The sequence below is a fragment of the Drosophila miranda genome, chromosome XR (genome assembly GCF_003369915.1).
Source record: "Drosophila miranda strain MSH22 chromosome XR, D.miranda_PacBio2.1, whole genome shotgun sequence".
Taxonomy (NCBI): domain Eukaryota; kingdom Metazoa; phylum Arthropoda; class Insecta; order Diptera; family Drosophilidae; genus Drosophila; species Drosophila miranda.
In genome coordinates this window covers 11413376-11440172 of record NC_046674.1, presented here as the reverse complement: position 1 = coordinate 11440172, position 26797 = coordinate 11413376, and the positions used below count along the sequence as shown (strand labels likewise).

Here is a 26797-nt window from a genome sequence, read left to right as displayed (position 1 = left end):
AGGAGAGCTCTGAATTTATTGATCATGATTATTGGAACGCCGCACCGCACAAGTCGTGGAAAGCAGCCAGCCACAGCCAGAGGGCATCCCAGGAGGAGATGCGCAACCTGTTTGCCCCTTCTTTCGAGGCTGCGACCCGGCAATTGCGCAATGATCGGTGGAGACACCCTATAGCCCCCAATAAGGCGACAGAGAATGCCCAGGAGGATCACTCTCTTCCGCTTTCGAAGAACTTTCGCATCTGCAGAAGGTATCTGATCAGTCGAGCAGTCAGCGTCTCCAAGTCCAAGTAATTTTCAGACAATTTAAGGCACATGGGTGGTGGAGTCGACATATCTGCTTGGCCTCTGCCTTCTGCCTGCTGCCTTCTGCAGGGGAATTGAAATCGGAAATTCATAAATAAACTTTGCCTTTTATTGATAAATCAAAGTGAAGTGCAGCCACAGCAGCAGCCAGCAGGCGGCCCTGCCTGCCTCGTGTAGCATGCGGCCCATGTGGGCAGGGCATGGGCATGGGCATGAGCCAATACGAGTAGTATTTGCATGACCAGATGAAGGAAAAGTAAAAACATTTTAAGTAAATTCAAGTTGACAATCGCCGGTAGTTGCGGAAATGTTCAGTAGAGTCTTCGAATCGGAGCCACAAGATTGTTTATGGCGCTGCAGCTGGAGCTGGCGGTGGCGGTGGCGGTGGCGGTGGCTCTTTCTCTGGATCGCTGATTGGAGGCCAGCTCTTTCTCGGCTGACTCACTCGCTGCTGACCACATCAAAGCCGCGTCGAGTCGTCAACTGCTTTACGACTCTTTTCCTCTGGCCAATCTCTTGGCGACAATCGACAATCGGCAATCGGCGACTAACCAGCGGAGCAGTCCAAATATTTACTCGTACAAACGTTCGAAAATCTTTTACAATAGCTGGGCATTTAATGGCTTATTAGATGGCCGGGCCGGACAAAAGACGGCTTTGTTGCGTTTTCCCCATTTGAATCGAAACGATTTTTTAATTCCGATCCATAAAGCGGCAGGGGGGCTAATCGGGGTGAGAGCTCTTTATGAGTAATCTTCCCGAACAGCCCAATAATGAACTCTTTACATCATCTGTGCCGTTTATTCAATAATAAACCCGGGAGACCTTAACACTTGGTGCGCGTCAATCGAGGGATTTGCCGAGTGACAAAGCCACCCCTCCCCCCCCCCCCCCCCCCTCCATACACACACACATACATCTGAGACTGACACTTTTCCCGAGACGAAGACCGAGATGGAGATGCAGACCCTTTGGAGCGTATGCTAATCTGGCTAGCGGTTCGGGGAAAATCAATCAATGCGCCCCATGAAAGGCATCAAAAGGTGGTCTATAGAGGCGAGAAGTTGTGTAATCTGATAGGTCTTATATACCATTCCATTGCGTAACGAAAGGAATGGATGGATGGATGGATGGGTGGGAAACGAAAGTGTCGCGAGACACTGTGATGGGAACCGAAAACCCCACCCTCTCTCTACTTATGAGGGCATCCTTAAAGACACAACATCTTTCTTTAGAGGTCTGCAACTTTGGCATAATCTCATCAGCAGCCTCACACCTGGCCGTGCGGTCATGTCAACGTCCGTATCCATAACGTTTCATATCGCACTGCAGCTAATGAATACCGCAGACAGTTTTACGTCCAACTCCAGCTCCATCTCCAGCTCCAACTCGAACTCCAACGCCAGTTAAACGACACCAAATCCATACGAATCCCATTCCGGCTGGCCATTTGGCAATTGGATTGCGGTCCAGGCTGCCAACTCAACTTTACGGTCTCAACTTTTGGAACTGCGACAACTGCGCAATGCGAAATGCGAAATTCGAAATGCGAAAAATCCCCAACAACCGACACCTACAACCAGACCAGAGACAGACCAGACCAGACCAAACCATTGCATACCCGAATGGCAGGGAAAAGAGTTTTGTGTGTGTGTGTGGGTGTGTGTGTGTGTGTGTGGAGCGGGACGCCACGTCCCGTCCAGAAAACAAAAGTCAGCGTATAATGAGATTAAAACTTGAACTTTTGGCAAGCCCAGAAAAGTTTCGACAGCCAAGATCCAAAAGCAGCGGCAATAGGAAATGTCGGTGGAGGAGGAGGCGGAGGCGGAGGCGGAAGGGGAGGAGGAGCTCCAGGTAAATCATTTTACGCACCCGCAACCAAAAATGAACTTGGGCAACTTTTGCAATATGGCAGTGCCCTCTGAGTTATGGATCGAAGTCGGTGTCGGATGAGGAGGGTCCTGGTCCTGGTCCTGGTCCACCCCCTGGCCACCCGCCTCTAGTCATTGCATTCATTTCTCATTATCGACATTCGATAAAAAATGCAAGCAAAGTTTTTATTAAAATATGTTTTTTTTGTTCCTTTCAGAAAAGGTATTCCTTTGGTAGTACTCTATCCCAAGATCCATGGGGTATGTGGGTGTTGTAAGGGATTTTGGGCAACGGAATAGTGCAGAAAAATATATGTTTATTTTCATGCGTTTCCTTATGCCATTCCTGCATGCGGGCGTCATGCGGCAGAGCCCCTCGGTCAAAGGGATTCGACTTGGTGCACTACGCCGTTTAAAGGGTATTCAAACGTCGTTTGTTCTCGCTCAAATATGGCTTGTTTTGAATACTTTTTGGCATTTTGCCATTAAGCAATTTGAAATGTGTGTGTTTTGGCTTTTTGGCTGCAAAGTTGCAGCAGACGCCATAAATATCGGAGCACACACCCACGTAGAGCCGTCTCGCCTAGTCATCGTCCTGGCCTGGCCTGGCCTGCCTTGCCCGAACCGGACACTGTATTGGCTCTGGATTCAGATTGAGTTCGTGATCTACGGGATATAGAGAGAGGTAATGGTTGGGGCTGGAGAATATACGGGGAAATTGACGTCTAACCAAGCGTGTCCAATAAAACGTCGCCTTTGCATTTGTTTTGATTGTTTATTACTGCGGTAAAGCGACTCTCCTCTGGGGAGAGTGAGAGACCAGGAAAAACAAAAGAAAATGGGAAAACAATGACGCGTTGAGATACAGATACAAATGTATCCACAGCCACAGCTAGCCTGTGAGTGTGTGTGAGTGTGTTTGGAATCAAATTTGTCGGTACACGCTTTCGTGTGGGCCACGATGACCAGCAACCAGCGACCAGCGACCAGCGAAGCCATTTCTCTGTCCATTCCATTCCATTCTCCACGACTCACTTTCTTTTGGCTTGGGTTTTAGTTTGATTTGTGCTCTCCTGGCCAGCAGCTTGACAGGATTTAGGAGCGAGAGTGCATCGTAAACCAAAGACCAGCAATGCGGGGGCTTCTCTCTATTAGTTGGCTTATCGATGGACAGCACTTTGGCCTGGAATCAGTTGATCAGATCATCGCCTGGCAATTCTGGGAACGAGCCCAAGTCTGAATTCCGAACGAGTTCTCGCTCTGGCTCTGTCTCTGACTCATTCCCCCGTAGCGTTTCACTTGTCAAGCTGTCATTTGGCGCGTCAAAAGTGCCAGCTATAAAGCATATTCATACATACAATATGTATGCTCTAGCTCTAGTCCCCACCCCCACCCTCCGCCCCCCCCTATTTCATTTTGGGACAAGAGACCCTGCTGAACCCGAGAACCATATTCTTTTTGAGTTTGTGCCACGCAAATTGATTCACAACAAAAGCTACGCTTCCATTCTCGAGCCTCGAAAAAAGCCACACAGGAAAAAAAAAACACACACACAAAATGATACGAGTATCTACAGACGAGTACGTATATTATGCTAAATTAATGCAACGGTGTGAGTGTGCATGACTATTCCCGATTTTCCTGGAAAAGCTGGCAGCACCACGCATTATGTATGCCATGCTTCTGCATCGATAAATCAGTCAAAACTGTCAAATGCATATAAATTATATGCAAAAGCCCAGGACCACCGTATGTACGTACACCCCGCACAGTGGACAGTGGACAGGGGACAGCGGACAGGGGACAGTGGACAGGGGACAGCGGGTTAGTGGACAGTGGGTGTGTTCCACACACTGAAAGAAACCAGCCAGCACTCAGCGTTGCCAACAGCAATTGGGAAATGCTTGGCAGCCTTCCATTCTCCGAGTGCATTTGGGACCCGATTCGCGGTTCCCTGTTAGCGTCAGAACAATAACAAGCCACGTATTGCATAAATGCAATATATGTATGTACGGATGTACGTACGTTTGTCTGCACAAGGAGCGAAAGAGAGGGACTTAGGGAAATAGACAGAGAGAGAGATGGGAAATGTGCGTGGGTTCTTGTTGAGGTAGAAAATGCCCACGTAGGCGGCCGAGAGATGAGCGAACCTATTAGAACTTGTTGAGTGCCATTCGAGTGGGGATGGGAGCTGGGAGCTGGGAGCAGGGAGATGGGAGCTTAGAGCCCGGAGATGGGATATGGGAGATGAGCGGACGTGGGCCATGCCGGAGTTATGTTAATGGGCAATGACTGTTGGGATTTCGTATTAGATAGGGTAATGTGAATGCAGTCCCAACCATAACAGTTAATGCTTGAGATTACCGCGGAGCCAGACGGATCCACACCATCCAGAGAGAAGGCGTGAAAACGTTTACGATAATGTGTTTAGTTCAAGCTGTGTGTTGTGGCCTGTGGAAAGATGATGATCCCCTGGTTTAGCCATCGCCATCGCCATCGCCAGCGCCATATTCATATTAAATTATGCATTCTCCCATCAGCACGATCGCATATCCGTCAAGGAATAGCCCTCGCCAGAGCTACGTATCAACCCATTGACATCTCGAGTGCGGCTCTCCGTCCGATCCATTCCCGTTCCCATTCAATCCATCCTCGTGGACTAATTTACATACGTAACTCGCTGCTGCTGCTCCTCTGTCTCTCTGTGGGCTGGCTGACCTTTTCGAGTTGATTTTAATGATGCTGTTCGAGAACGGTAGAGATCATCATGAGTCCCCCGTCTCTCCTTCTCTCCTACCCCCTTGCCGTCTGGCTCTTGCCTTCTTAGATGCATTCTCAACTGATTCCAGGCGATGATATGCCAAACAGGCCAAACGCAAACGCAGACGTAGACTACTCCTGAACGCATAGCAGCTGGGGATACACTCACGGGATTTCGGGTATCTAGTATTTTTCTGGTATTATTAATTTTTCTAGTTTTATATATTTAAAGTATTTTCCTGGTAATCTTTTTGGTTGGAAATTATTTTGGTATTATTTCAGGTATTTTTCTAGTATTTTTCTGGTATTATTTTTAGTATATTTTTGGTACATTCAAAATACTACTTTGGGAGTTTATACACATGAAGAACTGTATCAAAATTGTCATATAGCACCACTTACATAGATATATCAAAGGATAGTAGTCCTGTAAATGTTTCCCAAAGGTACAGATATACTTAAATATATGTATATAAAAGAATATACTGCTCTAAAAGAAGAATTTGGTATATTTAGGATCACAATTTGGTTAAAGACTTCCAGAAGATGATATTGTTTGCATGGATATAATGGACTTTGTCGGAGTTTCAAGAATTTATACCATCGAAAGGGTATTCCTCGTGCTATACTTCTAAACAAACAAACAGAAAAGAGAAGGGTATCCAAGGAAACCACCGATGAAACCACCAAACAAAGTTTCTTTGACGATGATTTGAAATAATGCTGCACCATGATGCGGCACAAAGTTGTGAATAATAAATCAATAACTCCGTGAAAGGGTCGGAGGAAAGCCTCTACTCTTTTTTTTGTGCGTGATTTGTAAGAAACATTATTATGTAAATTATTGTTTTACACCGCGACCTGCCAGATAGATGCGTATTTTTGTTGGAGCAATTATAGCTGACCAAATATTTACGCAACAATTATGATTTCTATCTCGACGGAGGGCCGATTGAGAGGTCAGCCCTGGCCTGAGAAAGCCATCTCTCCAACAAAAAATACCTTTATATTGTATGTATGCACCATCGATAAATGGTAGAGAAGATATGTGCCTCTCTCTTGCTGCTTCTCTGTGTCTCTTGAGCGAAGCGGGACGGGGTTGGGGGGTCTGGGGCGTTGGGAATTCCGGTAAACAGTAGCGACAAGCGGCAATTGACAGCTGCAACAGCTTATGACAAGCTGCAGAGAAAAGGCAGAGAAAAAAAACGAGCCAAGGAAATACTGCATGACGCCAGACAAAATGCAAATGAGGCATGCGACAGGCGTAGGAGGCGACAAAACTCCCCAAGTCCGCCAGGAGCCGGAGGATCACAGATCTGTCGTTGGAAAAGAAAGTTCAAAGTCTTTGCATTCAGTCTGTTTGGTAATTTGTGCCAACTGTCAAAATAATGTAGTCAACGGCCTGATCCTGCTCGGATCCCTCACAGTACCCTCTGCCCCCTCCCCCCCTCTCTGACGCGAATCACGCGCAATGAGCAATTAAATATGCGCAGTCGTGTGTGCCACAAACAAAGAAGATGATGAGGATGAGGATGCTGATGCTGATGAAGAAGAGACCCCAGTGACTGTGCCTCGTCACCATCATTCACATTCACATCCACATCATCATCATCATCATCATCGTCTCCATTGTGATCGGCGCACGAGGCTGGCTGGATGGCTGGCTGGCTGGCTGGCTGGCTGGCTGCCTGGATGGTTGGCTTTCTTCAATTCGTTCTGCTGAAGAAGCTGGGCCAGCCGGGGCAGGAGACAACTGCCACATGACCCGAATAACAATACCAAAGAGCAGTGCAGTGCTTCGGGTAAAAGTCGTTTGTGGCATGAGGAATGTGTCTTGCATTTGGCGATTGTCTTTGCAGCCAGAAACAAAAAGAAGAGACTCTTCTGCCTTTTGGCTTTTGGGGTTATGGAAAGGCAAATGCAGATGCAGATGGAGATGCAGATGCAGATGCAGATACTTCTCCCTTGCCCTTGAAAATGCATCCCATGCTAACTTCTTTTCTTTGCTCTTCTCTTTCTTTGCAGGTAAGCAAACAGAGTACCAAGTACCGATACTGATCGTGTAAGTCATAGCCACTAAGTTAGTTCCGATCCCTCCGATCTTCTGAGAACCGAGCCAGTGCCCGAGCTGCGTGTGTGATCCAGGGATTGACACGCTTGTTAGCACACTCTCCACTTACAAAACCGATCTGTGTGCCTCAAATTAAGCGTGGAAGGAGTATGGGGAGGAGGATGGGGAGAAGGAGGCCGGAACCCCGAAGGAACTCGACCGTAATTTTCAAGTGTTTATGTGGCCTTTTTCACAGACCTCTAATAAGCACCGCTGCATGCCGTCTCAAACGTCATCTAACAGAGCTCAAATGCCTTTGTTCTCAGCCCCATTCCCACTCTACCCCTCTCTCTCTCTCTCGTAAGGAAACTTTGTGGCCCTGTCTATGAATAGGAAATGCAGCAGAGGGAAAACTCCTTCGGAGAGCGGGCGATAAAACTTTTCGCACATGCATCTGACGGCGACAAACTTCTTTCGCAATCTTCCCGGCAATGCACAAAATCAAAACATTAATTTATTGCACATTTTGGGGGCAAAAACAGCTACACAGAGAAAGCCGTAGAGAAAGAGAACTGGGGAACTGGCAACTGGGAACTGGGAACTGGGAGCCGGGAACTGGCTGCCTAAGTAGCCAAAGCGGAGTCGTCTCCTGATGGAGACAAACTCTCCTCGCCCTCGTAAATCACTTTCCCTGCCCAAAGGCACAGGCAGAGAGCGGGAGAGAGAGAGAGAGAGAAAAGTTGGCAGCTCATAGAAAATATTTCAATGGTAGGGAGACGGGAGAGAGAGAGAGAGCGAGAGATGCCGCTGAGAAAAGTGAATCTCCGTCTGGGAAAACTGTAAGAAGCTGGCGACAAAAATATTATTGCAGTTGTGTAAATAGTTGTCAAGACGGAGCAGAAGTTCTCCCTCTGTTCCGGCTCCCAAATGTGTACTTAAAATTGCTTGTATGCCACATAAACATAACCTCAAACTGTCTACAGAGAAACACAGAGCCAGACGCGGGGCAGAGCACTGGCACGAAAAAAAAAAACACACACACACACACAAAAAATCACAGAGAATTTCAAGTGCACTTATGCATATCCTGGCCGCAATTGAAATGCCGGCCAGACCAAGACATCCCCTCCTTGTGAGTCGGCTCCTGCGTCTTGCACACATGTTGTGCGAGAAATTATAATAAAAAAAATCCTTCCTGCTTTATCCTTATGGCAAACAAGCGACAGTCGGGGTCCTTGCCTCCCTCCCTGCCACTCTGCGGCAGCGGCGGCGGCGGCACATTCCTTCTGCCTCGCATGCTCCTTTTTTTCGGGCAAGGCTCTCGTCGGTTAACGGTTGCACAGTGGGATAGCGGCCACAGGATAGTGGGCCATGTGTTAGTGGGTTAGAGATCCGATTTGGACTAGCATATTTCAAAGATACATCGATTTTGTATCCATATAGTACAGAAATCTATGACAAAACAAGTTCGAAGAGTATTTAAGAGTATAGAGGAATATTTGATTCCATTATGAAGATCTGTAGGCTTCTTTCATTGATTTTATCCCACTGTGCATTTAAGGACACATACAAGCCTGCAATTGTCTTCGTGGGTCCTTGTTCGCCGGGCTGCCCTTTCCCCTGCTTGGCTCTTTCAGTCCTGAATTATTCCAGTGTAAAATTACACCAAAATGCGGGTCGCACACACACATAAACAAACACGGGTCTCACAGCCACAGTGCCGTGCCTCAAAGGCGTTCGTTCCCATTTTCCAGCACTGCATATTCCTATTCCTATTCCCCCGTTACTGTTTCTGGGGTTCCTTTTTCGCCAGGCTGTTTCCCATCAAAACTAATTTGTTTGTTCTCGCAGCCCCATCGAACCCGAACTCTGGAAAAAATCAAAACTAATTTACATATAGGGAAACTCAATAGGCCCAGCCACGCCCCCGCCCAAACGCCACCACTTCCCTTCTCTCTCCCTCTCTCGCTGAACACGGCTGCAATTAACGTTTCAAGTGGCGTCGATCGAAGTGAAATGAACTCAATTCGAAAGGGGTTCCCCCGATTTCCATCATCCACCATCTACCACCCACCAATTGGCGTATCGAATGCATTACGGGATACTCTGGATATTGGAAAATTCAGCTGGCAGCTGCCACACCCCCTGAAAGTGCAGCGGAAAATGCATTACCATCTGAAGTCTCAACCAGTCCCATTTTCTGTGTTTATCTTTCGAACTGCATTTCCATGCGCCTATCGGATCGGATAACCCTTTTTGGCTACTCAATTATGATTAACGATGCCCGATGCAGGGAGAAGGCGCTTCCAAAATTAGCCAGCGACTGTCCCCAGATCTTTCATCTCCTGCTCAACGACAACACCAACGACAGCAGTTTTGTGCATTAACATTCAACGGAATCAACATTCAACATTGAACCCGGAATCTTTTTGTTGGTTTTTCTTGTCTGTCTAATGCATGAGCACTTGAGCGGGTATGCAGGGGGATGGATGGATGGAGGGATGGATGGATGAAGGGAGGGAGGTGAACCGAACAGACCGTGGAAGATGCTCCCCCAGACACATTCTCGTGTCAATTGTTGATTGATTTCCCTCGGCTGACATTTGAAAAGTAACAAAAATTAGCTGGAAGCTGGAAAATGGAAAATGGAATTGAAATTGAATTTGAAATTCTTGGGGTTACAGATTCTGTATTTTATTTTTAACGGCTTTGGCTTTGGCTATGGCTTTGGGTTGTAATAATATTTTGAGGCCAGCTCAGACAGTTCCCATAAATTTGGTTTTTAATCGTCAGAGCAATTCATATTCGAAACACAGAGAGGAGTCCAACCAACCGAAGAGATAACTCCACCATCGACCAAGAGGAAATCAATGGGCAGGCAGAGCATTCCACATACTACGAGTGCCCGTAATGAGCCATGGCACTCCAACCCAGAGAGACAGTCTTTGAGAGATAAGACACACAGAGACAGAGCCAGAGCCAGAGAGTAATTAAACCATTAACCGTTGTGCGATGGTTGGGGCGGGGGGAGTGGGGGTGGCCTGTACATGCGTGTAGGGGAGGTTTTTGAACCGAACTTTACAGTTTTTGTGGTTAATGCATTTCACTTACGGAAAACGATGATAAAAACTTGCCGATAATGTGGCTGTGTGGCAGGAACGGGGCAAACAGTGAAAACACGCGTTGTGTCGGGGCGTGTCTAATTGCATTTCATGCTGCCCCCCGCTCCCTCCCCCTCCCCCTCCCCCTCAGCGCTGTCAGTCGTGCCTTCGAAGCGTTTCTTTCTTTTTTTTCCATTGTCCCAAAACTCCCGACATTTGAATTCATTCTTTGTCAACTCTTTTGACAATTTATTAGAAACGCATTAGGATTTCCAATGCGTTTTTTTTTTCTTTTTGTTTCCTTCATTATGGCCCCCAAAAATTGTGTGCCACTTTTTATGGCTTCGTCACGCGTTCTCCGCACACAAGGAATGTGCCCATTTATTCCCATTTGTTCTCTGCCGCATCGCAACGTCCGAAATAGATGTTCGAAACTCGATAAAAATGTCACTCAATCTAATAATGAATCATAATCCGCAAGATTTATGCACTCACCTGAGGGCCGGGCAGGGCCGGGCCGCACCGGACAGATAAATCTTATTACAAAAGCTTTTTGCACATTGTAAATTGGCCCCCAACTATATGGAGAGTGCATGAAAATTAATTTTTTAATGCACTTTTTCAATCCTTTTAAAACACACATATGTTTGCATAACCCACAGGGACACTGGGTCGGTCCACTGTAATAAATTTAATTTAATTTACAGAATTGGATTGACTTTGTGTCCGACAGGCAGCAGCAGCAACAGAAAATAGTGCCTGCCAGCCACTAACAAAGAACATTTTCGTAGTCGTACAATTTATTGCATATTTTATTTATTATTTATTCTTTTTTTGGGATTTTAACAAGTTCATTCCATGTAGATGCTCAACAAGGGGCGAAGGTATGGAGAGAGAGATATATGGAGGATATACATACGTATATACGCGCACGATGTAGGTCGCTGGCGCTGGGCAATTACTTAATCGTATTTATAAGCAAATATAATTCGATCCGAGGCCAGAAAAGGGAAAATTCAATTAAACCACAGAAAAGTCTCGCATTTCACTCGGTTCGATGGGGGGACCCTCAATGAAATTAGCATAAATTGACATAAATTCCCTGCCAAATTGATTCCCCGAAAAGAGACGGAGACCCGGCACTCGGGACCAAATGCAATTTCCAAGCAAACATGTAGTAAGTTTTTCCAAAGAAAACACAATTTATAAATTAGCCAAAGAGGGCCCCGAACGGAAAGAAGGCCGAAATATCGAAAGGAAATCATAAATATTGCAGGAGTAGGAAAATCGAGAAAAGCGAAAAGGATTTCCAAACAAATTTTCACGCTCCAATGAAAACTAAAGCCCTGCCCCTTAGGCGGGTGGCGGGGTGGCGGGGTCAAGCAGAGAACGAGAAAAATATTATAGAAAACAAAAAGAAGTCGAGGAAAAACAGGCCCGCCCAAGGACTAGGGATAAGCCTGCATAATCAAGTGGTTTTCGATAAATAGAAACAAAACAAAAAAAAACAAGCCAACAAAAAGGGTAAAGGGCAAAGGAACCCCACAATCCCACAACCCATCGAACCATCCGAACCCCTCAGTACCAGGGCAAGTTAATCGAATATGTTTGTTAAAAAAGTTTTGAGGCGTAAAAAGGCAAAAGGAATCCCGCCGTCCACCGAGCCCCCACTGCCCCACTCCCCGCCCACATCTACTTATCCCTTGGCCTGGTGAAAATTTAATTTCGACCGCCTCTGAGCTCCGCGTCTAGGATGCTCGCCTTTTCTTATAGAGATGGCAGCGTGAGAGCAGTACTTTGCCATGTCAGAACCAATCGGAAAATCTACGGAGAGAAAGATCGGGGCTGGGACTCACGCACTCGCCTCTAGGCGTTGCCTGGCAGCCTTTTTGACCCACTTTTCGAGTAGCTCTCGTCCTGAAGTTGCTCTCTCCTTGTCGGCTTTTTTAATTTCCTCACCTCGTCCACTTCCTCCTTCCAGTTGCCATTCACTTTAATGCTTTTTGGCTCTAAATTGCATCCTTTCGGCCAGGATCTGCCTTCCTGCCTGCCTGCCTGCCTGCCTGCCTGCCTGCCTGCTTCACCTGCTTCAGCGCCTCCTGTTGCTATTGCTGTTGCTGTTTTTGATGATGATGCTTCTTCCATGTGCCATATACAATTGTTGCCACATTTCCGGCCATCTTTTGGCCCAGGCCGGGGCTCGGAGCCGGAGCCGGCGTCCTTCAGACGTTTTAATGATTTTCCGAGTGAGAATTCTCACCGCTTCAATTTTCCTGCTTTAAATTGCTTTTTCCTAGTGTTGTACGAGTATTTGCTTTTTATTTAGTTGTTCCCAGAGTTTTCTTTGCCCTGGATAGTTTGCGGCTGGGGGGGGCTGAGTGGGCCGGCTCCGATCCAGGGGAAATGTTAAGCGATTTATCAATTAAGGCTCAAAAAAGGGAAGCACCAACCCCCTTCCCCCACCCCCACCCCGTCCCGCACTAATTTAACCCTTAAGCTGCACGTGCCAGGCCGTAAGAAGAAAAAAAAAAAAAAAAGAGGAAAATAAAAGAAAATTATAGAAATTCCTGGCAACAAAAGAGCTCTCAGCCGGGCCAAGCCCAGGCCCCCAACAAAATCAACCACTTGACAATACAAAAGATAATTAAATAAACAATGAGCGAGAGGACCAAGGACCAAGGACCAAGTGAAAATGCGAGAGAAAAAAAAAAACCAGAAAAGAAATGCAAATTGAAAAAAATTATACAGCCCCAAAAAGAAAATGAAAATGAGAGTGTGAAGCCTTGGAAATTCATTGAAGGACCTCAAAGAAAAAAATGCCAGACCCAAAGGGTTGGGAAAACTGGCTACAGACTTCGTGATGGAACTAGTTCAGGTAAATGGAGGCGAAACTGGCATACTCTCCATTGGGTAGAGTACTTTAAAAAGTAAATCATATGATGGGGGGATGGCACTCCCACCCGCTACACTCCACCCATTTCCATCCCCATTTCCGCTTATCGCGCTGCCTGTCACAACTTTGCCGCCACCGCCACTGCCGCTGCCATGAACATCATCATACTCGGCTCTTAATCATCAGAATGGGCCACAGACACAGACAGGGCTCTGTGCCTGCAATGCGTCGCGCCCGGGGCGATAGGTTCCACTGTACCAGTAGACGGTATCCCTCCTTGCCCCACAGCATAACAGAAAAAACAAAAAAAAAAAGTTGCACCGCTTCCATGACAATGATGATGGCGTCTGTTTCCGCTTCTGACGACTACGACGACGACGACGACTCCACGGCGTAGCCATTTTTCCCAACTGTTACTGCTGCTCGCCGGCCTGCAGCATTTGTCCCGGGCCTACACTTTTGGATACTATGTTAAATTTTAGTGTTTGTCGTTGCAACAACAGCAGCAGCAGCAGCAGCAGGAGGTGCATCTGCAGCAGCAGCAGCCACACGAACAAGGACAAGTTTTTTAGAGACAAACGTCGCCATCGTCGCTGTTGCCGTTGCCATTGCCGTCGTCGTCGCACGTTGTGCAAACTTTTCCACTTCATTGCATGATTGCAATTTTTACGCAAAACAATTTTATTTGTTTAGTTTTTCCTTCATTTTCTTTTTTTTGTTGTTGTTGTTGTTGCTGCTTTCTTTCTCTTTTTGTGTATCTCCCACTGTTTGCCGACGAATGTTGCATTGTTGGGCGGCAGTTGAAGCCGATGATTGCCGCCAGCGCCATTCGAAAACTTTAAGAATCTTTGAGGTGCCAAAAGGTGGCGTGGAAGAGGCAAGTGCTCGGCAAGAGACGATAATGGGGCGTTGGGTTTCTATTTATATGATATTTAAGTTCTCAAATATTTCCTCAGCAACCGAATCGATCCGAGCAATTGACGCGCTGACGCTGCAGCGTCTCAGCTTTCTCATTACATCGAATCGGTCATCCAAAACGGTAACAACGTATCAGGTATCGTAACAATAATTGGTTGTTTCGCTTTCCCAAAATATTTACATATATGTAGGTATGTTTGTGGTCGTTTATAACACATAACAAGAGTATTTTTTGCTCCAAATAGAAAACTGGCTTGATTCGGGGGGATCCGAGGCTGATCCGCAATGATCGAAGGCATTAAGGAGGCATGAGTATAGCTGAGATTTTCTAAATACTGTGGATTCATGCGGGCTCTTAATCTGCTGAAAGACACCTCTTTAAGCTACAGAACAGTGGTCAAAGTTGAACTAGTTTCCCCACTGCCGGCTATTTCTGAGATCCGGCCAAATTCAGTGTGGCGCGTTCAATGGGCCACCCAATAAACTATGTAGTTCTCTCCTTTCACTGTCGATAATCCCTTTAAATACGAGTACTCACCATTCGGTGCAGCCGTCTGTTGCATCTCATCTGGCTATTTGTTTACTTGCAGCAACATCCCCCCCGTGGCTGCTCCTTGGCTATACTCCAATCAGTTTCATTTTCACACACAATTTTCTTGGCCATTTTTTTTTTGGTACGCTTTGGCCGTTTATCTATTCGGACCTCTTTCTCCTCCAATCCATCTCTCTCTCGCACTCTCCGCCTTTCTCTAACGCCGGCTCTTTGGCCAAAGTGCAAAATGTTGTAAGTTAAATGGAAACAATAATGGGCTCGGTCGGGGACTTTGGCTTCGGGTTGGGGCTTTGGCTTTGGCACTGACTTGGTCTGAGGCTGCGGCTGAGGCTGAGGCTTTGGCTACGCTCCTTTTTATCCTTTGGAAGGACTCTTGAGGCTGGAGCCGCACTGACGTCGCCTCTTGATTTCGATTATTGCCCTGCACTTTTCACTCTTCATTCGGGGAGCTTTGTTCCTGCCAATCCGAGTGCTTAGTGCTCTCAGCCCGACCCCTGTCTTGGCCCTCTCTGCCTCTCTCCCTCTCCCTCTCTCTCTCTCTCTCTCTCTCGCTCTTTTGACAGATGAATTACTTGCCACGGTGGCGGTCTGTAATCGCACTCACCTGGATCGCCACCGCTGGGGCTTCACCAAAGGCCACCTAAGTCCGCATGGGGCATATTTTAATTAAATCCATTCCAAATGGGCCCCGGCCCAACAAGTCCTCTGCAGCAATGCAAAAGTTTTCCGCAGCGACGCTAAAAAGTAGGCTCTGCAATTGCAATTCCAGAAGCCAGAACAGAGCAGACCCAGAGCCAGACCCAGAGCCAGACCCATAGCCAGAGAGCTAGAAGCAACCATAAGACATGAGCCACTAAAACCGTCCCATAGCAAAGCCAACCACAGCAGAAGAACAGAACACAGTAGTGGAAGCCGAAGCCGAAGCCAAGCAAAGAAATAGTTTGGTCCAAAACTATTTGCCAGGCCGCTATTTTCATATGCAGCAGCAGCAGGGGCAGAGGCAGAGGCAGCGGGAGCATCGTGGCAAGTTGTGCCATAATTTTATGCCACAGCAGAGAAAACTTGTGCGGTCTGTGCAGCGCAGCGTCTCCCTGCCACGCCCCCCCAGCTGCCAGCCACGCCTAATAATAAGAAATTAGAACTTACGACAGCCACTAAGACTGTCCACAACAGCAGCAGAGGCAGCAGAGGCAGCAGAGGCAAAGGAGGCAAAGGAGGCAGGCCAGGCCAGGCAAGGCAAGGCAAGGCAAGGACTATAATCGTCTTGTACTTGCCCGGGTAAGGAACTTTAAGCTAACCACAAAATGTCCTGCCAAGTGGGGATACTACCACGGAGTAGGAGGAGGAGTGGTAGAGGGAGTGGTAGAGGGAGTGGTAGAGGGAGTGGTAGAGGGAGTGGGAAAAGGACTCAGGCAAGTGCAAATGGAATCGTGAGTTGAGTTTCTACAGTCTTGGCACCTGAACGCGGAATGGGAACGGGGAACGGAAGTGGAACCATGACCAAAGCCAGACGAAGAAGCGCGATGACAATGAAAGCAACACAGGGAAGCGAATCTTACGAGTATTGGGGTCTGTGGGTCTGTTCTGTGCACCAGCTGATCTTTGGGCCACCAGCTACTCGTACGCAGAAGAGCTGTTTCCTATTCCACTTGTTTCAATTCATTTCATTCCGTTTCAATATTATGCTTTGAAAAAAAACGTTTCATTTCATGGTTTCATTCGTTTGTTTAGCTTTAAGGATATACGATCCAATGCAGGTCATCTGTTTCCGATTACCTTTTCATTTCCTTAGTGATTTATTTCATTCCTGCTGTTTCGTTTTATATTGTTCCTTTGCAGATGAAGGAATTCTTAGTTGATTGTTTCATTCGTTTGAATTCACATCCACGAGGATTTTCCTTGCTGTTTGCATTGTTTCATTCCATTGATTTCATCAATTTTCTAAGCCATCCTCCGTCCTCTGTGGCTGTGGCTGTGGCTGTGTCTCTTTCTCTTTCTGTTTGGTTTCCTTTGTTCCATTCCATTGAGTCCACAGATTTTCAAAGCCTTTCTAGTCTCCTTTTTCCTTGTTAGGGCATCAACTCTTCCGCATTTGCCCATTTTCTTTGATGCCAGCTTCATTTCATCTTCATCCTGGTTTTCCTATTGGGGCACTGCCACCGCCACCGTCACCGCCACCGCCACGAACACCAGTGCCACCAGTTCTTCCGCCCATCTCTCGCCCCCATCCAGGGGCTATTCCCGCAGCGACATCGTCCTCGCTTCTCAGATGCTGTGAAGTGAGCGCAGCGCATTATTTAGGATTTACCTTTATGTTGTTGTCATCGTGGATGTTGCTGCTGTCGGTGTCTCCTCTGCTGTTGCCGCCTGCCTGCTGCCTGCCGCCTGCCGCCTGCTGGTGGCTCCTTTTGCTGCCGTGTTGCAACGAGACTGAGGTTCTGCCTCCGTCCTCTCTGTAGTGGGTCGTTTATAAAGGTGGAGCTCCGGAGCTTCCACTATCCTCGCCTCTGCTCCTTGTGGCTGCTGTGGATGTTGTCGTCTCGTGCTCATGATGCTGGGTGATGAGAAAATGCGAGGCTCGTGTGACATTTTCATTATCGTTGTGGGATATGCGCTTTTCTGTGGCCAGCCTTCGACCTCGGCTCACCCAAGCCCACGCCCCACTCCTCCCCACCTTCTGCTGTCCCCCTTCCTCGCTCTCTCTGTGGACTTCTGGGCTTGTGGCAGCAACAGGAGGAGATAAGGTTACAAAATTATTAGTTGGGATTTACAATGCTCCAGTTTTAGTGGCCAACTGTGTGCGAGGGGGGGGCTGGAAGCGGGGTTGTGTTGTGGCTGTGTGGCATATCAGGCAATCAGCTGGCTTTGTGGGACAAGGAGGGAACCTGCTGCTGCTGCTGCTGGTGCACGGATCTACCAGAGATGGCATACTCTTTTTCCTATCATATAAATTAACCAAAAGAACGGCACGAAGATAGACAAGACCCATGGAGCAATAGGACATGTTCGGATTGTATAAATGGAAGACCTTAAAGCTGCATCCCCAAGCAGCAGATCGGGTCCTTTGTGGCCATCGATTACCCATTTCCGCTCCAACCATGGACCCATGCACCCATGCACCCATGCATCTCTAGCCAATTCAATAATCGAAAGCAGCTCCTCCAGTTCTCAATTTCTCCTCTCCAAATTGCCATCAATTTATCAGCTCGCTCTCCGCCCTGCTCTGGGCTCTGGGCTCTGGGCTCTTCTCTCTGCCATTGTGTGTGGGTGTGGGTGCAATATTTTCCAGCAGAGAAACTTATAAGTTCAAAGATTAACACAATTTCGACAAATAATGAAAGCATAATGAAGGAGGAGGATGGCGGAATGGTGGGAGGGGGGAGCAGCTTCCGCTAAGGAAGTGAATCGGTCCAAATAGATGGAAAAAACGAGCCAAAGAGCAGTGGCAAGAGGGGCGGGAGGTGGAGGTGGCAGCGATATTTTCCTTTATCATCATATAAATTCCATTTCTGCCTGATAAAGAGCGTTGGCAGTCGGAGGGGGGGACGGGGGGATGGGCCAAGGGTGGAGGGCGGCAAGTGGAGAAAAATGCAAGCAGGAATTTGAAAATTTTCAATTACGCGTGCAATGAAAATTACGAAAACCCACAAAAGTCATTTTTCTTCGATCGATTTTTTTCTTTATTTTTCTTCCGCTCTTGCCGCCGCCGCCGCCGCCGCCGCCGCCGCTGCGATTGTCCTCAAAAGAATCGGAGGCCAACAATGCCAGGACAGAGCAGAGCAGAGCAGAGCATCGCCAAGCAGAGTCCTTGCCACATCTACCCCACAAAGGTGAAATGGCGCTTAAGTTGAGGTCCTGCGCGGGGGAATTGGCGATGGCGATGGCGATGGCGAAGGTAATGGCGGCGCAGGGGAGGGGGGATGGTGTGTGGCGGGTAGGGGGGATGAAAAGTTGCCTCCTCCACGGGCTGCGAAAAGTAGAAAAAGCAATTTCGAAATCCCAAAGAAATTGCAAAATTCCATGCGGCAGCGTCGACGACGGCAACGGCGGTTCAGTTCGGTTTGGTTCTGTTCTGTTCTGTTTGGTTCTGTTCGGCGACAAAGGATGCGCCCAGGACATATCCACAGCCTTGTGGCGACAGCTGATAGCGGCCGCCACGGGCCTCCCCTGCTGCACACCTGCACCTGCAATTGTCTGTCCCTCTGTCTCTCCCTCTCCCTCTCTCCCTCTCAGTCTCTTTCAGCCCCGCCTCAATCTGCTGATGGTCACATAAGTAAGGTTAACTAAGCAGCGAGCACAAGGGTTAACATGCTCCAATGTTGTCCTGTGCCACACCACACTGCCACAATGCTGACAGCAAGCCCCAGGGATACAGCGAGAGCACAGTGGGTCCAGTAGAGGATCAGCAGATGTCCTGCTGCTGGCTCTCACTTGGCAGCACTTTCCAGCAGCACGAAACCACTGTGCGACTGTGCCCCATTGTTTGTGTTGACATTTGCCAGCTTGGCTCTCGCTTTGGCTTTGTGAGGCGGGGGGCGGGGTTAGAGGGTCCGCGCGGATCCTCCTCCGCTGCACTTCACTAGCTGCTGCTGCTGCTGCTGCCAGGAGAAGCCTCAGCTTCATCCTGCGTGTTCGAGGCTTATGTCACCTGGCCTGCGACGGGCCTGGACTGGGATTGGGATTGGGACTGGGACTGGGACTGCGGGGGGGAACTGGGGCCCCACAAAGAAAGAACTTCATCTTGTGCATCTTGCCCCTCGCCCGCTGCCCCCGCGCTTCTTTTTCCCGCTCTTGCCACGACTTCTTTTATTCCTCTAGCTGACATAATATTTTCATTTTCCTTGGCGATGGCTGGAAAACACTTTTCATTATTTGGTTTTTCCCTCCTTCATATTTCACATTTTTGTTTGAGCAGTGGCGGGGGTGGGAGCGGTAGCGGGGGCGGGTGGCGGGTGGCGGTGGCTTTCGAGAGCTTTCGCTGATGAGATTGTTGGTGTTGTCTTAAGGTGACTTTCCCGGGGATGCACTTGAGACTCTTGCAGGTTGCAGGATGCTGGATGCTGGATGTCACTCGCCTCACCTCAAAGATTATCCCAAGTTTATGATAGCGTAAGGGATACTTTCGGGATGAGCAGAAGGGGAGCCGGGAGCCGGGAGCGATGACTCACTGGGCCCTCACTGTGTGTTTACGCATTTCCACTTGCCTCAAGGTGAGATATAGACAATCCATTGACTCGGGCATAAACAATCGAACCGCAAATACAAAAGTATTTGGAATTTGCTTGATGCCAATTTCCTCTGTGTAAACAGGCAGCCGAAATTTGCGTCAATCGAGTGTTTACAGTGCCTGCAATAAGTTTCCCTCTTTTGGGGAAAAATAAATTGGGGGCGATAACCCAACGGCTGGGGAGAGGCCACACAAGAGTCGTCGGAGGTGGACATGCCTGGAATGCCACAGAAATAAAAACTGGACTACTCCCGCTCTAACCACAACAAGGGGCACGGCACGGTCTGTGCGTCCCTCTCTCTCTCTCTATCTGCCTGTTGCAGTCTCAAAACTGGCTACGATTAAATCTTTCAACGCCTTGGAACTGAGTCATTGACTCGCCGCAGCAGCAGCTGCTGTGGCAGCCACAACAGCAACAAAAGGTTCATATTCAAATTTGTAGAACGTGCAACGAATTCGAAAATGAAAATGAGTAAACACGCAAAAAAAAACACACACACACACAGAATGCCAGAGTCGACAAAAGAGATACCTTCGAGAAGCAGAGGAGCAGATGTATCTGTATCTGTATCTGTAAGAGATGGATCTACGAATCTGCATCCGTACTTGGGGTCGAAAGCACTTCATTCTCAATGAAAAGTACAGGGTATACAGACTCCATCAAAGACAAAACAAACCTCCCGATGAATGCAATGGGCCAGGCAATTGTTTTTACTGTCTCTCGTTGGGGTCAAGCGGAGTGTGTTGTCGGCTTAGTCATAATTTCCAGTTGAACAATGGAAATGTCTCTTATAGGAACTGCAGCCAGTCCAAAGACGAAGTCTGTCTCCCAATGACCTGCCAACGAAATTGATAACCTTCCCCAAGGCAGAGCCAGAGAGCCGAAGAGCCGTAGAGACTGAGGACTGAGGCTGGCGACATTTTCTCTCAGTCGTCGCACAGCGATAACCTTTTGAGTTTCCCTCTGTATTCGCTGATTGTGGTCAAGCACATCCACTAAGCCAAGTAGTTTGTCCCCATAAAACCCCGAAAAGAAAACCACAAAAACTGCGCGGAGAAGGTACTGATAATTCGGCTATATACTCGTCGAACTTGAGCTTTCATTTCCTAGTGGGTTTTTCTTTTAATTTTTACGATTTTTCTAGCTGTGCTTTTTAGTGATCGTTAAAGAAATCCCCCAAACGATGGACGAGACGGTGACGAGTACAAAGTGCATTTGGTTTTATGAGGGGACATTCTGCTTACCGGGGGATAAATTCCACTTAAATATGGCTCCATCCATAGCGAGCTGTTTAGCGATGATTAAGCCTGGACATTGGGTTTTACTATAATATAATTTTATAGGTTCACATTCCCCCCCCACACACCCTACCCCCCCTGCCCCGCGAATTGGTATCGAATTGTTATTGGCGTCATTTATGGATCGCTTCTTTGTTCTCGAAAAGTCATTTTGTAATCATTCAATTTGAATGCACCCAAAGCGGTGGATGGTCTGGGGGGTGGGGGGCGAAGGGGATTCCAGATCGAAATATTTCCATATATGCACCTATGGCATGGGAGAGAGCTCTGGAGGGACACAACCAGAGCACAGTGGGCCATGGAAGGCGTTTTCCATTGACCATTTATTTGCATTGCAAATTGCAGGCTGCATGCCGCATGCTGCACGTTGTGCCGCCGCATATAAGGTAAATTTCCAAATGGACCAACTCGTAAATTTCGCCATACGAGGGCCGGACAATGGACTCGAACAATTGATATACCAATTACACCCAAAAGCAGCCCCCAAGAGCCAGTCGCAGACTCAGACCTGGTCTTAGTCGCCAACACACGCAGCAGCTGCCCACGTTCCGGCCCCTGCCCCTGCCCCTGCCCCCCCCTCTCTGATACGAGTGCCAATCGCACGGATCAAATCTCTGTTGGGAAATTAGCAACATTAGAAGGTGGCTGGCTGGCCACAAGCCTTGGTAGATCGGTGAGCGGTGACCACGCAAGGGTCAAGTCGAGTGTGAAGCACTGGACAGCACTGGAACTGGAAACGAGAATGGGAACTACAGCACCAGTACACTCTGTGGCTGCTCTGTGGCTATCTTTGGCTGTCCCCCCTCTAGGGAAAACCTCAATAATGTTGACTAGTGTCTGGCCGGGGGGGACGGGGGAGACCGAATGAAACCCAAATAAATAAATATTATTGCCAAGTTAGAGGCTCGGTTAGAGGCTTTCTGGCCAAATGCCAGCGAACCCGCGTGGTCGTGGCCATATCGCTGGCTGGATCTGCGCTGCAGTTGCTGTTGCCGTTGCCGTTGCAGTTGCAGTTGAAGCAGCAGCAGCAGCGCCTCTCCCCCGCTGCGCATGCGCGCGTTTAATAAGTCTGCGGAGGAGTGCGGTGGCACGGGGAAGGGAAACGGGGTACGGGGTGCGGGGTACGGAGTACGAGGGAAGGAAGAGCCGATTTCATTGCCGCGATATGGGCAGTCGGGGTCCACCCGGATCCGCTGTTCGCTCTCATCAACGGTCCGCGTAATGAGCCATTATTGCTTCGATGCGGCCTTTATTGCCATCGTCATCATCGCAGTCATCGCAGTCTTGGCCATCGCCAGAGCCCCACAGCTGCAAATGCAGCCCCGTTCCCCGCTGCCCCGCTGCCCCGCTACCCCGATGCCAGAGTCTTGGTCTGGCATTTTGGCCATATTTGTCGCCTGTGTGGCATTCGCTCGTCGGCTGGCTGGCTGCTTGCTGCTGCCTGCATTTTCTGTTGTTGCCAAACTTAGGCTCAGGTTTCCTGCCCCTTTGGTGCGTGAGGCAGGCATTAATTGGCATATGGCTAACATGACAGCCGTAATAACTGTTTATGGCTCTGTTGCTCAACTCTCTCTCTTCCCCTCTCTGTCCGTCTCTCTATCGCCATAACAATTCTCCAGAGTCTCCATTTCCACTAGAAGAGCATTTGATGGACACGATATAGCCAAGAACTGGGTTGAGCCCATAAGGCAGTGCATATGCCACAGTTACATCCAGAGAAAAAACTCCCTGATCGGCGCGAGCGAGCGTGGGCGAGTGAGCCGGGGGTAGGCCCACGAGCGAAGCGATTGCGCAGAGGCCTTGCCTTCTTGTATATTATTTAATAATATTTTTTACAAAAATATTTGTACAAAATTTAATTTGCAGGAAAAGTGTTTGGACATTAATAAAAATAAATATAAAAAAATATATTTCATATTAAAATTATATATATAATTATTTTTTTTGATCGAACTGAAAATATTCTATATAGTTTAGAGTGTTTTAAATGTCGCTTAAATATCACCTTTAGTAAAAAGTATCCCCCAATATTCAGTATATATATTTGCCACTTTTCTCTCAGTGTACTAATGATATTTCCGCCTTCCTTCTTCTACTTTCAGGTGAGTGTCGCCAAAAGATTGCCATTGAAATGGGTTTGTTATTAAGCAAATGGGGGGGCGATATTCCATCTGCCACATTTCCCGGTTCTCGGTTCTCGGTTCTCGGTTCCCAGCTGAAATTATTTTCTGGGTCAATTTTCACTTCATTAGAGGCAACGGCTAGATTATTTACGACTCACTCCAAAGGCCACCAAATTTTTAATAGTTTCTTGATGGATTTTTACATTTCAGTGTGTTTTTTTTCTGTGTGCTCTCGACTGCTCTTCAGCTGCTATCGCGCAATGAGCTGAGCTCTGCTCTCGTGGTGTATGTTGTAAAATAAATCGTAAAGAAACAATCACCGAGAGCTGGGGGTAATCTACAGACAGATGGGGTTCTCCCCAGTTCTCTTCCCAGTTGCATTCCGCTGCGGACTTCGCTCTGCCCCCCCCTCTCTCCGTCTCTCCGTCTCTCTGTTGATCTTATCTGGTCAAATTCTGTTGTTTCGGGGGGAGACCAAAGCTCACACAAGAATTATGTATATTGAATGAGAGGAGCGATAATATCTACGAGTATTAGAGGAGTAGCTTTGTGGCAATTAAAGCCCAGGCCCGGGCATTTGTCAATAGACAAAAAGAAACAAAAAACTATCCGTGTCTCGACCCAAAAAATGCTGACCCAAACAAACTGTTGGCCTGGTCCGGAGCCCGGGGTACTGCTGGATCCCAGGCAAAACAAATGATATTTATCGGATATCGGCTGGCATGCCATTGTCTTTGCTTCTCTCTCTCTCTCTCCTTCTCTCTCTCTATCTCTGCTTCTCAAGGGTTTGAGGCCTTTGAGGCCTTTGAGGCGGCTGCTTGTTAACCGAAATGCGTCAAATGACAAATGATTTAAAATTTATTATCGCTGGGGCTTTGCTTTGTTGTTCGGACTCTGGCTGGGTTCCAGTTTTGGACCCCACGCCTCCTCCCTGGGCGAAAGTGAAAATCTGTCGCTGGTTTGGGGGGTTTCATTGGCCGCTCCTTTTGTCACGGGCCCCCCCCCGATGATTAATCATGCGCCTGGAGCCGGCGAAAGGAGCTGATATAATTCCGAATTTTGTACTGTTTTCCAATTCCAAACAATTTCCGATGGCAATCCCAGCTATTTCCATATGATTTCCCCTCTTTAATGATCTGATACATACATATATATTTGTTGGATCAATTTGCTCTTTTCGCGCTGCCGTCGATTTCCGCGTGTTCGATAAACAAAAACAAAAACAAAAAACACAAGTAAAAAAAAAAAGCGAAAATTATAATCATTTACAATTCGTTGACTTTGGCAATGCGCAAGTTTGCCATTTGCCAGCGGTGTGTTCTGGCCAAACAGAAAACCAGGCCGAAAAGCAAATAAACAGTTACGCACTCGCGCACACATTAAACTATCAAAATAAACAGTTAGGCGAGTGGTGGGGGTGGGCGTGGCTCACTCGCATATTAATCAAGCGCATAATTTTGGCACTGCTGCAGCTCCGTGGAAAACAGCCCTGCACCCTGCAATGGGCCAAATATCCGTACGTATCCGAACAACGTGAATAACGAGCGATAAAAACTTGGCAAATATAAAATGCAAACAACATTCAAACAGTTAGTGGACAGAGGGGATGGGTGGGGGGGTGCAGTGCCACTCTGTAATGGCTGTTAGTCATCGACATATTCGACAGTTGTTGCCTTGTTGCCGGTTAACCGATGAAGAGCCATTTCGGGGAGAGCGAGAGAGAGCACGGTCCAAAAAATTGCTGCGGCTACCAGGCCACAGAACGCCCTAGAGATGGGAGCAACGGACACGCAGGATGCGATAGGAGCGAAGAGAACCCATTGGCCATCCAGATCAGCTCTAGCGGGGCTCCACTGCCTACACTCAGAGAAATGTGGCACTAAATGAAGTTTTCTTTGATTTAAACATAAATTTAGTAGAAATTATTTTTCATTGGAATATAAAACACTTTAAAATACATTTAATGTATTATTTAATTTAAATATGCAATGCATATATTTATTTAACTTTTGGAATATCTTTAAATCGAATATTTGTTTATTAAAATATATATTAAATTGGTAGAAATATGTGCCTAAATTGTGGGTATAAATATAGCATTTTCTGAGATTTTTTCTCTGTTTTTTGTGGAAGTAGAACCATGGAAATGAGTGTAAGGACACTATAAATAAAAGAGAAAGAGCTCGGGCCATCACCAATGTGTGGGCTTCTGCTATGAAGAACTACATTGGAAAGAATGTACTTTTTAGTGAGAAAAATCAAAGAACTTCCTCCGAACTCTGCACTTCTTATAAAAGCAGGTCCTGGACATATCTGAATTTTCCAGGAATTCTTAAAAATCAAGGGGATTTGCCACTGCAGATGGCTTGGAAATCGATTGAGTTGCATCAGACTGAGGTGACAGTGGAGGAAATCCCACGCCGCCTCGTGTCACGTTGCCATCTCTAGACCACACACACGCACACACTCACATGCCCCCCTCCACCGCAGCCACACACAGAGTTGTATTTGCATTTTGGCGGCTGGTGTTTATTTTCGAGTTGATTTTGAAGTGAACAGTTTGCTTAATTCACGATGCACGCTGGCACGTTGCAGGATGCCCCTCCCCCTACCCCACCGAAATGCAAAGCAAATGCAGAATTACGCATACGCAGCGTTGCCAAAGTTTGTGGCTGGCCACAGAGCCCTAGTACCACTGCTCTCTCCCTCTCTCCCCTTTCCAAGTCCAATAATTTCAATAAATGCCGCACACAGAGAGCGAGAGAGAGAGAGAGAGAGATGCTGCCCCTCTCCCCTTGGGGGCTCGAGGGTGAGGCTCGTAGGGGATTGGGGACTGGGACTGGGACTGGAGCTCTTCAGCGTTAAATTGGAAGCACTTTAGATTCACATTCAATTAATTAATTTAAGCAAATTGTTTGCTTCAAATTAATTGAATTTGCATTTAATTTGCGCTCACGAGAGACGCCCCCGACTGGCGGCGGCAGCGGCAGGAACAACAATGCAAACGGGGCAAGACACTCGCTTCCATCTGTCAGTTTGTCAGTTGCTCAGTTTTACCCGAGTTTCCTCAGTTAAGGCCTACTCTGGGCCTCCGTTCCCCCCCCCCCCCCCCCCCCCCGTGCCACAGCCACCGATTGATGGCCAATTTGCACTGCCCTGTTCCCGCCCGCTCTCACTCTCTCTCTTTGCCACTCTATCTTTGGCTCATCAATGTTAAATTTATTAACTAACTTCACTTGTGTGTGTGTCCGTGTGTCAGTGTGTGTGTGTGTGTGTGTATCGGCAAACAATGCAGACATTCTCCAGAGAATTGTCCAAAGCTTTTCCGCTCTAAATGGCCAAGTTTTAGTCGTTACAAAATGTGGAGCCGATGGTTGGGACCTTGTAATGAATTAACAATATAATGGAAATCTCACTTAAAATATATGCAGTGTGTGTGGGTGTGTGTGTGGGTGTGTGTGTGTGGGTGTGTGTCTGGCATATGAATAATGCAGAATTCTCAAAGTTCCGATGAAAACTATGTGCATTTCTGATCCAACACTTTGTGTGGCATGGCACGGCACGGCACGGCACTCACCCCACTGATGGTAAATTCTGGCAACACTTTGACACAGCAATCCTTGGACTCCTTGGGCTCCTGGCGGAACGTTGGGCTCCCACAAAGAGAGAGAAGCGACTGGCTGGAAGGCGTTGAAAA

At 47.6% G+C, this 26797-nt stretch overlaps 1 protein-coding gene across 1 annotated transcript in view; it reads right to left on the bottom strand.

The window, feature by feature from the left end:
- The window catches only part of LOC108153331 (putative phosphatidate phosphatase), a 65584-nt gene extending 38787 nt beyond the window's left edge, over positions 1-26797 (bottom strand). Inside the window, exon 1 of the mRNA XM_033387036.1 lies at positions 26678-26797. The gene's annotated coding sequence lies outside the window, so the exon portion shown is untranslated. The remainder of the gene's footprint in view (positions 1-26677) is intronic.